Consider the following 12,514-nt stretch of genomic DNA (forward strand, 5'->3'; position numbering starts at 1 on the left):
GGAACTTTGTCGGGAACTTCTCCCAACTGGTGAATCGTCTCTCTACAAACAAGTATCTGAAGTACCTAGAGTGTTGCTTAAGAGCGAGAGAAAAGCTAGTTTCATATCACAAGATGTAATCCACGGTAAAACTCACATTTCGAACACTGTACAACAAAGCATTTTGTGTTTACGTATCACAATGCAGGTCAACGGCTGTTAAATTCATTAAATAATGTTCAAGGGTCCTTCGTACCACCCCAGTATAGACGCCTTTCAATTGTGAATAAGCTGTGTGACATAACCATTGCCCACTAGATTTTGAGTCAGTCCATTTACAGTTGGGTCATTAATTAGGAGCATGGTTGGTAAGTGCATGATGAAAATTCCACTGTACTTTGCTCCTATGTATGGAAAACGTCAAGTGTTTTTACAAACTGTTGTCAACAGATTATTACCAGTGCAATCAATTCACGTTTTAGGTGAATTTGTTATGCCAGCCGGATTACTGGGCACTGGTGACTTGTTGGCTATTGTATCTCAGCTATAACTTCCAATGCCCAGACTCCGTTCAGGCCATTACTGATGGCTGTCAGAAGCCATTCACCTCAGGAGGGAGGAGTGAGTGCTAGGAAGAGAAACCGAGATGGACACACACAATTTTAATATGTGTGATGGGTGGGGTTGAACGGCAAAACCTCCGAGTCGGAAAGCTGGCTCCAGCCATCCAGATTTTGGTGAGAAGGGATGCGGATGACCGAATAACGCGATCCCAGGAGGCAGGTTGCCATTTCGGGTATGCTAATGAGGCTGCAGCTGCGGCAATGCAAGAACAACTTCAGGAAAGGGGGCAAGTGCCTTCACCGCCTTATTCATCCTGAGGGTGTGAGCATTCCTGGCAAGGCTGATATTTATTGTCTACCTCTAATTCCTCCTGAGAAGGTGGTGGTGAGCTGCCTACTGGATCAGGTGTAGGCCATTTTGTCCAGGCACACCCACCAAGCTGTTCAGAGGGGGATTCGAGGATTTAGACCCAGAGACGATAAAGGAATGGCGATGTAGTTCCAAGTCAGGATGGCGAATGACTTGGGGGGGGGGGGGGGGGAATTGCAGGTGATGGTGTTCCCATGCATCTATTGTCCTTGACCTAGGTGCTTGGGGATTGGAAGGTGCTATCGAAAGAGGCCTGGTGAATTGTTGTAGTGTATCTTGTAGATGGTACATCCTCCTGTCACTGTGGTGGAGGGATTAGATGTTTATGTTGGTGGATTGGATGCAAACAAGTGAGTTGCTTTGTCCTGGATGGTTTAGATTTGAGATTGGGATTTATTGTTACGTGTACCAAGGTACAGTGAAAAGTATTGTTCTGCATGCAGTCCAGGCAGATCACTCCATATATGAAAAACATAGGACATACAATAAATACACAATGTAAATACAGAGATATAGGCATCAGGTGAAGTATACAGAATATAGTGCTACAACTGTAGAGACGATGCATAGAGAGATGAGTTCAGCCCATAAGAGGATAATTCACGAGTCCAGTAACAGCAGGGAAGAAGCTGTTTTTGAATGTATTGGTGCGTGTTCTCAGACTTTTTACATACTTTTAAGTTCGAGACTTTGCCAGAAAGGAGATACAGAGCTTCCCAGTAGAGCCAGCTTCCCAGTAGAGCTGGCTTCCTCATTGCTGGAGGAGGTGCTGACGACGAGGACTGGAGAAGGGGCTAGCATCAGCGGTTTACGGGGCTATTTTGGAGGAGGAGATGGCGCTGCTGGAAGGGATTAAGGCAAAGTGGGGGGAAGAGTTGGGAGAAGGTATGGAGGAGGGGTTCTGGTGTGAGGTGCTCCGATGAACACCTTCACCTTGTGCGCGAGGTTGGGGCTGATGCAGCTGAAGGTGGTGTATAGAGCACACCTTAAAAGGGTGGGGATGAGCCGGCTCATTGAGAGGGTAATAGATGTGTGTGAATGTTGCGGTGGTGGGGTGGGGCGCAAACCACGTTCATATGTTTTAGTCCTGTCCAAAGCTGGAGGATTACTGGAAGGAGGTTTTTGGGGTAATCTCTAAAATAATGCACGTGAAACTAGACCCGGGCCCTCGGGAAGCCATATTCAGGCTGTCGGACAAGCCGGGGTTGGAAACGGGCGTGGAGGCAGGTGTTGTAGCCTTCGTCTCGTTGATCGCTCGACGGCGGATCCTGTTAGAGTGGAGATCAACCTCTCCACCCTGTGGCGTGGCGGGGGGACGTGTTGGAATTTTTGACTCTTGAAAAGGTCAAATTAGAACTGAGGGGAAGAATGGAGGGGTTCTACAATTCATGGGCGTTATTCATTTTGCACTTTCAAGAATTGGATTACATCGAACATTAGTTGGGGCGGGCGTTGGGAAAGTTTGGGGTGGGTGCGTGGATTGTATGTGTTATTGGTGACTATGGTGATTCCTGATTCCTTTTTGTCATTTGTTTATGTTAACATGCGGGCTAATGTCTGGGGTTTTGTGGGAGGATGAGATTGTTGTTATTGATATGGGGATTGACATTACATTTGTTACTGATTATTGTTTATTGTTGCGTGTAAATTTGGGAGAAAATGTGAAAAAGGAGGAGAAACAATATATTTTTTTTTAAAGTGAGGTGACTTAGTTTTGCTGACATTGAGGAAGAGATTGTTGTGACACCACACCACTAGGTTTACTTCCTCCTGTAGTGTGACTCATTGTTGTTTGAGAACTGACCTACTACGGTCATGTCATCAGCAAACTTGTAGATGGAATTGAAGCTGAACTTTGCCATACAGTCATGTGCGTATAGGGGGTATAGTAGGGGGGTGAGTACACAGCCTTGCGGGGCCTGGTATTGAGGACTATTGTGGAGGAGGTGTTGTTGTTTATCCTTACTGATTGTGGTCTGTGGGTTAGGAAGCCAAGAATCCAGTTGCCGAGGGAGGAGCCAAGTCCTGGGTTTTGGAATTTTGATACGAGCTTAGCTGGGATTATGGTGTTGGAAACGGAGCCGGAGTCTGATGTAGGAATCCTTGTTATCAAGATGCTCCAGGGATGAGTGTCGGGCCAGGGCAATGGCGCCTGCTGTGGACTGGGTGCAGCGGTATGCGAATTGCAGTGGATCAAAGCAATATGGAAGTTTTGAGCTGATTTGTCTCGACGACTAACTCTCAAAGCACTTCATAATGATAGACGTCCGGGCCACCGGTCGATAGTCATTGAGGCACGTTGCCTGGTTCTTCTTTGGCACCGGTATGATAGTGGTCTTCTTGAAGCAGGTGGGAACCTCGTAACGAAGTAGAGAGAGGTTGAAGATGTCCGCAAACACACCCTCCAGTTGGTCTGTGCAGGATCTGAGTGCACGACCAGGGGCTCCGTCAGGACCCATTGCCTTCTGTGGGTTCACTTTCAAGAAGACCGATCTAATGTCTGAGGCTGTGCCGGAAGGTATGGGTGTGTCCGAGATGGTTGAGCGAGGTGACATTGGTTCATTGGCTTCCTGCTCAAAACAAGCATAGAATACAGTGAGTTCATCAGGGAGGGGTGCTCTGTGGTCAAAAATTCTACTTGCCTTTGCTTTGCAGCACTTTATATTGTTTAAGCCTTGCCACAACCAACGAGAGTCTGTGTTGTTAGCCTGGGACTCTGGCTCAGCATGCTATTTTTGCTTGGCGTCCCTGATGGCTTTGCGAAGGCGGCGCCTAGATTTCTTGTATAGATCAGGGTAACCCGTCTTGAATGCCTCAGACCTGGACTATATTAGGCAATGGATCTCACGGTTAAACCATGGTCTCTGGTCTGGGAACACATATACTTTGGCACGCAGTCTTCAACACACTTACTGATGGAATCTGTGACGGTAGTCACATACTTGTCTAGGTTGGCCGCTGATTTCTTGAATACCGACCAGTCCACTGCCTCCAAGCGGCCACGTAGGAGCTCTTCCGTTGCCTCGGACCAGCAATGCACAACCTTCTTAACTGGATTCCCCTGCTTAGGTTTCTGCTTGTATGCTGGGAGAAGGAGCACCATCTTGTGGTCTGATTTTCTGTGGTTGGGAGATGGAGCGGTAGGCGCCCTTGATGTTTGTGTAGCAGTGGTCAAGGTTGTTGGTGGAATTTTGGCAGTAGGCTCTTGAGGCTGGCCTGGTTGAAGTCCCCGGCCACGATGAACAAGGCCTCCAGGTATTCTGTTTCACGGATGTTTATAGCAGTGTACAATTCATCAGGCGCTTTTTAAAATTCCGCCTGGGGTGGAATGTAAACCGCTGTGATGATGGCCGAAGTCAACTCCTGCGGAAAGTAGCATGGGTGGCACTTCACAGTAAGGTGTTCCAGGTCCAGGGAGCAGTGGTTCACCGCATCTGAGCATCAGGAGAAGTTGACGAGGAGTTAAGCCCCTTTGCCTTGCCCAAGGTTGCTGTATGGTCCATCCTGTGAATTGAGAAGCTCTCGGGTTGAAAGGCACAGTCTGGTGAGGCAGGAGTGAGTCGTGTCTCTGTGAAACCAAGCATACAGCAGTCTCTCACTTCCCACTGAGGTATGGAGCTTGTATTGGAGCTGCACTGGCAAGTGGAGAGTATTCCATCACACTCATGACTTATGCCTTGTAGATGATGGACAGGCTTTGGGGAGTCTGGAGGTGAGTTACTCTCCACAGAATTCGCAGCCGTAGTATTTGTATGGCGAGTCCAGTTCAGTATTTATAAGGTTGATTCAGTTCAGCTTCTGGTCAGTGCTGAACCTAGGATGTTTTTAATGGGGAATCGGTGATGGGAATGCCATTGCATATCAAGGAAAATGGTTGGATTCTCTCCTGTTGGAGATGGTCATTGCCTGGCGCTTGTGTGGCAGCAATGTTACTTGCCACTTATCAGACCAAGCCTGAATGTTGTCCAGGTCATGCAAGCACAAACTGCTTCAATATCTGAGGAGTCACAAATGGTACCGAACACAACACAATCAGGGGCAAACAAACACACTTCTGACCTTTTATGAAGAAGAAAAGGTGATTGCAGGCCAGCAGGCATGGTCGACTTTCTCCACCAACCCTCCCAAACTCCAAGGTCAGCAGTTCATCAAGGATCAGATCTCACCGGTCCATTGACTTCATCCAGAATGTTGCCTCTGCAACTGTGGCCAAGCCTATCAAACAGGCAAGCTTCCAGGTGGTGGAGAACCCAGCGGAGCAGGAGACATCATGCCAGGAACTTCACAAGGGGAACCTATGTGCCTCTAACCTCAACCCCTGGCCACTCCAATTTCACTGTTATTCTGCCTCTGAGTTGAAAATAGAGTTTGTGTATGTTTGCACAGTTGAGGAACAATTCTTCCTTTTGTTTGTTCTGTTCATCCACCCCTGCCAACCGTTTCGAAATCAGATAGCTAAATCGCAATGTCCTCGCCGTATGATTTCCACTTGTGGACCTTGCTGGGGTTACCTCAGCATTTTGTGCTCCAGTTCAAAAAGAATAATGAACTATTATTCCCAGCTTAATTTTTCTCTCAAATGTGCACAGTCCCTTTTCCGAGAGGGTGGGAAGACCCAGGCCTTTACTGACGGGTGGGCATTGCCAAAGTGGCTCAATTGACTCTCCTGCTGGATCAGATATTGAAGTAAATGGCTTGAGCTCCTGGGCGCGATTCATTTTGTGGGAGTATTTGGCCTCTGGTTGAGAGCTTCTGTCTTGGCATCCTGTTCGAAGGCGGAATCAGCACACCAGTGTGCACAGGTTACCTTCCCTATTACTGCCAAATCAACAGTAACTGCTCCCACCACTGCCATACAGTGAATTGCAGTCTGGTACCAACGACATAGATTGGCTGGTACTCGGTTTGATTTGGCTGATGGCCAATGAATAATAAAGGCCCAATAAAGGGGTGTGCTCTGCAATGTAGCAGATGATGATTAGATCTAATCCCACTGTAATCTTTTCAGAGTCACGAGGGTTCCAGTTTGGTTTCAGTTTGACTCCTAGCAACTTTGAGAGAAGACCCACTCTCTCTTCTCTCTGGTTTTTCTCCAGAAAGGCTATTCTTCTGAACTGGCAGAGAGCTGGGTGAATCTTATGAGCAGGCAGAGTCCAGAAAGAACCGGCGAACTCTTCTCTCCTGAAGGCAAAAGGCAGAACCAATCAACTCTCTCTGCAGAAAGTTATAGGCCCGAATGTAAACCTCGAGCTGAAGGCCCAGTTTGATGAAATCTAAAGTGTCTCTCCAGAAAGCCTGCTGCCCGTGAGTACTGCATATTCTAACTGGCAGGGACTCTCTGCAATGGAGACCATTACCAGATATAAACCAGAGACTTTAATCAGCAGGCTTGATGTGGGGAAAGTGTGCTGAAGGACCACAATTTTAAACGAAGACCTTTTGACCTTCATCCTTATTATTTGTACAACCCCCCCCTTCCAAACTGTTTGTTTGAGTTGTGTGGGTGGGTGGAGGGTGGGGTAGTTAAAGGGGTAGTAGTTATTATCTTGCTATTATCCAGTTGCATTTACTCCATATCTCATGTTCGTTCTTGGTATAAATAATCATATTTAAACCTGGTGACTGTAATTATTGGCAGCCAAGGGCCAAAGACTTCAGGAATTTTTGTAAGAATTATTGGTTAATTCACTTGTGGTGTGACTCCGGAATGAATGGAATTGACCGCACACTTGCCCAGGATGTCGGAACATTTAAAACTGTGAATTTTAAACCGCATTTGGGGTGATGACCAGGCTGCCATCGTGCATTGTAAATTGAGGTGAGTTGTAAGCCATTTTGTGAAGATACATAGCCAGTTGCAGTGTCCAGTACCGGTACAGGTATGAACCCTTTCAAAGCCTTTCTGCAAAAGGAAGTACAGTGAGGGTGGAGGGTGAGATCAGCACCTGAGGGGTTCCAACTGAATCCGGGACGTTAATAGGACCGGCAGCAGAGAGTTGGACAAACTGCACTGGGACAAGTACCTCATGAATGAATTAATTTGAGGCATTCCATGTGCTGAAAGGTATTTGTAGACTACTGGGGCTGTGTACATTTACACCTATCTTCTCAACACATTTTGGAAGTTGTCGAGTACGTCATGCGCTGCCCGGTAGGTCAGTACTAAGTTGGAAAATAATGTCAGATGGTTGTGGATTATTTGCAGTGGCATTACGAAGCCCAGTAAGAAAGATGTACCCGTGTTGTGACAATCTGCCAAGACATTAAAGTCAGACTACATTTGTCAGTCCCAGTTGGTTCTGCCGCACACGAAAACCTTCACGCCCTGAATTTGAGGAGGAGCATTTCCTTTTCAACCATTTCCTGTTCAACATTCTAAAGCAGCTCCACACTGGTCAGTAGTGTCACTCAGTTAGTGAAGCAGGCTGTTTATCAGTCTTGGGAAAATAAAGGAAAAATACTGCAGGTGCTGGAATCTGAAACAAAAACAGAGAATGCTGGGAAAACTCATAACTTTAGGGAGAGAAACAGTTTCTTAAAAAAAATAATTATTATTCAAGAACTTTATTTTACAGCAAACAAAATATTCAAACACACTTTCCATTATTATAAAAATACCGCAACACAATGCCAGCCACATCCTAACCCAGTCTCATACCAAGACTATGCTTTTCCCCCCCCCCCCAAGAAAGAAGACCCTATTATTCCGACCAACCACCACGAATCCCCAACAGCTGACGGTATCCAGCTCCTTAAAAAAGGGAATGAACTACTGCACCTTGAATAAAATACATCCACCGACCCTCTCGTGGCATATTTGATCTTCTCCAGGGGCAGACATTCCACCAGTTCCCCTAAGTAAGCAGAAGCTGGAGGTGGCACTGAGGACCTCCACCCAAGTAAGACTCGTCTCTGGACTATTGGAGGCGAAGGCCAAGACATTTGCCGCCTTCCCCTCCTGCAGCACCAGCATGTCCGATACTCCAAAATGGCCACCATCAGGCACGGCTGCACCCTAACACCAAGAATCCTTGACACGGTTTTAAAAAAGGAGACCCAAAAATCAACAAGCTTGAGGCAGGACCAGAATGTGTGTATGTGGTTCACCGGCCCCCTAGATCACTGCTCACACCTATCCTCCGCCCCCGAGAAGAACCGACTTGTATGCACCCTGGTCAAATGCACCACCTTGAACTGTATCAAACTTAACCTTGCACATGAGGAGGTGAAGTTGACCCAATGAAGAGCCTCACTCCATCCCCCCCACCGCCCAAAGATCAAACACAACCCATCCTCCCACTTCCCTTTTTCTTCCAACGAAGTCTGCCGCATCGCCAACATCTTCCCATAAATGTCTGAGAACCTTCCCTTCCCTAACTCATCCAAGAGTAGGACGCTATCCATAAGCGAAGGTGCTGGCACCAGGAGAAAGAAAGGAAGCTCCTTAAGTACAAAATCTTGCACCTGCAAGTATCTAAATACATTCCCTCTCAAGAGCTGGAACTTCTCTACAATCTCTTCTCGCCCAGCAAACCTATCCTCCAGAAACATATCCCCAAACCTCTCCAACCCCGCCCTTTCCCATGCCCTGAATATTGAATCTAGACCAGACAGCACAAACCTGTGGTTCCTGCAAATCGGCACCAACAGTGACACAGAGCCTAATTTGAAATGCTGCCTGAATTGATTCCAAATTCTCAGAGCAGTAATAAGAGCCCTCGAACTCGATCCTCCATCTGCCCCCATATGGAATCCGGATCCTTAAATCATCATGCACGTTATCCATATTTTTTTTTTTTTCAATTAAGGGGCAATTTAGCGTGGCCAATCCACCTACCCTGCACACCTTTGGGTTGTGGGGGTGAGACCCACGCAGACACGTGGAGAATGTGCAAACTCCACACAGACAGTGACCCAGAGCCGGGATCGAACCTGGGACCTCAGCGCTGTGAGGCAACAGGGCTAACCCACTGCGCCACCGTGCTGCCCCACGTTATCCATATTTGCCGTCGAATAATAACACATCAGATTAGGTAGTGCCAACCCCCTGGATGTCTATCCCTTTGAAAAGTGCTCAACGAACCCAAGGGGTCTTACCCGCCCAAACAAAAGAGATTAACTTTTTAAAAATAAATTTTGTGTACCCAATTAATTTTCATTCCAATTAAGTGGCAATTTAGTGCGCTCAATCCACCTACCTTGCACATCTTTGGGTTGTGGGGGCGAAACCCATGCAAACACGGGTAGAATGTGCAAACTCTACACAGTGACCCAGAGCTGGGATCGAACCTGGGACCTCGGTGCCATGAGGCAGCAAGGCTAACCCACTGCACCACCATGCTGCTCTAAGATATTAACTTTTTGACCCTACCCAAAAAAAAGCCTTAGAAAGAAAGACTGGGAGACACTGGAACAAAAAACAAAAACCGTTGGAGAATATTCATTGTCAGAACTCTGTCCCTCCCAAGATCAAAGGAATTGCATCTCTTCAAATCCACTTTCACCCCATCTACCAGGCTAGAAAGGTAAGTTTATGGCCCGTCATGGTCTTTCATGCCTTTTGCTCCTCCGCAGTGCCATCACTACCTCCAAGGAGAGAATCCAATCACAGTGATCAGTGAGTGCCTCCTCTACCATCTTAATCGTCATCTCCTGTACCTCCACCCGCTTATCCAACCTGTCCAAGATCGAATGAATAGGTGCCATGGCCCCCTCAATTGCCTTCATCAGATCCTCCGCTTATCGCTGTTTCCTAAATTCACCCGACAACAAGTCCACTAATTTCTTGGTTGTCAACTGGGGGCGGGGGGGGGGGGGGGGGGGGGGTCAACACCGCTACAGAGATCTCCGCCGTTTTCTCCCCTTCTGAGGCTTGGGAGCCTTCGGACGAAGATCCCTTGCCGGATCCATGACTTGTTCCCCACGGTAGGCTATTGCAGAAAATAAGGAAGTATGGGATTGAAGGTGATTTAGCGGTTTGGATCAGTAATTGGCTAGCTGAAAGAAGACAGAGGGTGGTGGTTGATGGCAAATGTTCATCCTGGTGTTCAGTTACTAGTGGTGTACCGCAAGGATCTGTTTTGGGGCTACTGCTGTTTGTCATTTTTATAAATGACCTGGAAGAGGGTGTAGAAGGATGGGTTAGTAAATTTGCAGATGACACGAAGGTCGGTGGAGTTGTGGATAGTGCTGAAGGATGTTATAGGATACAGAGGGACATAGATAAGCTGCAGAGCTGGGCTGAGAGGTGGCAGATGGAGTTTAATGCGGAAAAGTGTGAGGTGGTTCACTTTGGAAGGAATAACAGGAATGCAGAGTACTGGGCTAATGGCAAGATTCTTGGTAGTGTAGATGAACAGAGAGATCTCGGCATCCAGGTACATAAATCCCTGAAAGTTGCCACCAAGGTTAATAGGGCTGTTAAGAAGGCATATGGTGTGCTAGCCTTTATCAGCAGGGGGATTGAGTTTCGGAGCCACAAGGTCATGCTGCAGCTGTATATAACTCTGGTGCGGCCGCACCTGGAGTACTGCGTGCAGTTCTGGTCACCACATTATAGGAAGGATGTGGAAGCTTTGGAAAGGGTTCAGAGGAGATTTACTAGGATGTTGCCTGGTATGGAGGGAAGGTCTTACGAGGAAAGGCTCAGGGACTTGAAGTTGTTTTCGTTAGAGAGGAGAAGGCTGAGAGGTGACTTAATAGAGACATATAAGATAGTCAGAGGGTTAGATAGGGTGGACAGTGAGAGTCTTTTTCCTCGGATGGTGATGACCAACACGAGGGGACATAGCTTTAAATTGAGGGGTGGTAGATATAGGACAGATGTCAGAGGCAGTTTCTTTACTCAGAGAGTAGTAGGGGTGCGGAACGCCCTGCCTGCAACAGTAGTAGACTCGCCAACTTTAAGGGCATTTAAGTGGTCACTGGATAGACATATGGATGAAAATGGAATAGTATAGGTCAGATAGGCTTCAGATGGTTTCACAGGTCGGCGCAACATCGAGGGCCGAAGGGCCCGTACTGCGCTGTTATGTTCTATGTTCTTGTGTGGTACCCACCAGACATCACTCGCCAGAGAAGATCCACTTCTGTCAAACTGTACCAATTTTGTTCCAAATATCACCCGATAATTTGGCAGAAAGGGCCAAAAAGACGTCTCGTGTGTGACTGTTCATCTCCTGTCTGCCACCGGAAATGAGAGAAAACAGTTATATTTTGAGTCTGTTTGACTCTTCGTCAGAACCAAAATATGGAAAAATGTTTTGGATATTATACTGTAAAAGAGGGGTGGATCAATGATTAGTGAGAGCTGGGACAGATTGCAATAAAGATATAAAACCTGAGGCTTCCGGTTGCGGTGATGCGGAGCTAAGCCGCACGTTCGATAGCTCCTGCTATTTTTGGTCTTTTGGGCTCTTTTAAGGGCCCGTAGCGGTGCTGGTTGGACTTTTCCCCTTGTGGGGACACATCCACTGTGCTTATCTGCCGGTGGATGGACTGGACCAGGAGCGGAGCAGTCAAAAAAATCTGCTTTGGAGCAGAGAAAGGTGCGAGGCAGGAAAAACAAGATGGCGGCGGCGGGGAACCGGCAGAGGAGCAGCAGGAGCTGCTTTAGAGAGCTGAAGGCTGAGATCCTGGAACCGTTTAAGGCCTCGCTGGACAAGCGCATGGCGACTTAGACGGCTCAGGGTGCAGAGATCCGAGAGCTACGGCAAAAGGCCTCGGAGAGCGAGGACGAACTCCTGGGCCTGGCAGTGAAGGTGGAGTCGCACGAGGCGCTCCACAAGAAGTGGCTAGTGAGGATGGAGGAGATGGAGAACCGCTCCCGTCGGAAGAACCTGCGGATTCTGGGCCTCCCGGAGGGGCTGGAAGGTACGGGATTTGGGGGACTACGTGGCTGTGATGCTGAACTCGTTAATGGGCGCGGGGTCGTTCCAGGGACCCTTGGAGCTGGAGGGTGCCCATCGAGTGCTGTTGAGGAAGCCCATCCCGAACGAGCCACCTAGGGCGGTGCTGGTCCATTTTCACCGCTTCGTTGAACGTGAGTGTGTGCTGAGATGGGTGAAGAGGGAAAGGAGCAGCAAGTGGTAGAATGCAAAGATCAGGATCTATCAGGACTGGTGCGCGGAGGTGGCAAAGAGAAGGGCTGATTTCAATCGGGCGAAGGGAGTGCCTCACAGGAAGGGGGTGAAGTTTGGCCTGCTACAGCCGGCCCGCCTCTGGGTCACTTACAAGGACTGCCAGCTCTACTTCGATTCTCCGGAGGAGGCCTGGGCCTTTGTCCAGGCAGAGAAGCTGGACTCGGACTGGGGGGTAGGGGAATGATGTACACAGTCCGGAGACTTTGTCCTCCTTGGTATCCTTTCATTTTATTGGTTGTGTTTGATGATGCCTTTTTGCTTTTCTGCTTTTTCGCTTTTTGGGGCTGTTATTTATTTATTGGGGTGCTTTTTCGTTTCTTCACTGGTGGAGGGCTGGGGAGCTGTTCGCGGTCCCGCTGGGTCATGTGCCCGTCTTTTTCCCGTGCTGGAGGAGCAGTGGGTGGGGCTGGCACTGGGAGGGGGGAATGGTGGTTGTGTTGCATCGGGGGGGGTCATTGGGA

General features: G+C 48.1%; 1 protein-coding gene across 4 annotated transcripts in view; it reads left to right on the forward strand.

Moving 5' to 3' along the window:
• Positions 1–12,514, forward strand: part of LOC119969211 (gamma-taxilin-like) — a 102,577-nt gene that overhangs the window by 22,290 nt on the left and 67,773 nt on the right. The window contains exon 1 of one of the 4 annotated variants that reach the window (XM_038802515.1): positions 6,031–6,216. The exons of the other annotated variants lie outside the window; for them this stretch is intronic. The gene's annotated coding sequence lies outside the window, so the exon portion shown is untranslated. Of the gene's footprint in view, positions 1–6,030; positions 6,217–12,514 lie in introns of those variants that run through there. 4 annotated transcript variants of the gene reach the window in all.

This window comes from Scyliorhinus canicula, chromosome 7 (assembly GCF_902713615.1).
Source record: "Scyliorhinus canicula chromosome 7, sScyCan1.1, whole genome shotgun sequence".
NCBI classification, from domain to species: domain Eukaryota; kingdom Metazoa; phylum Chordata; class Chondrichthyes; order Carcharhiniformes; family Scyliorhinidae; genus Scyliorhinus; species Scyliorhinus canicula.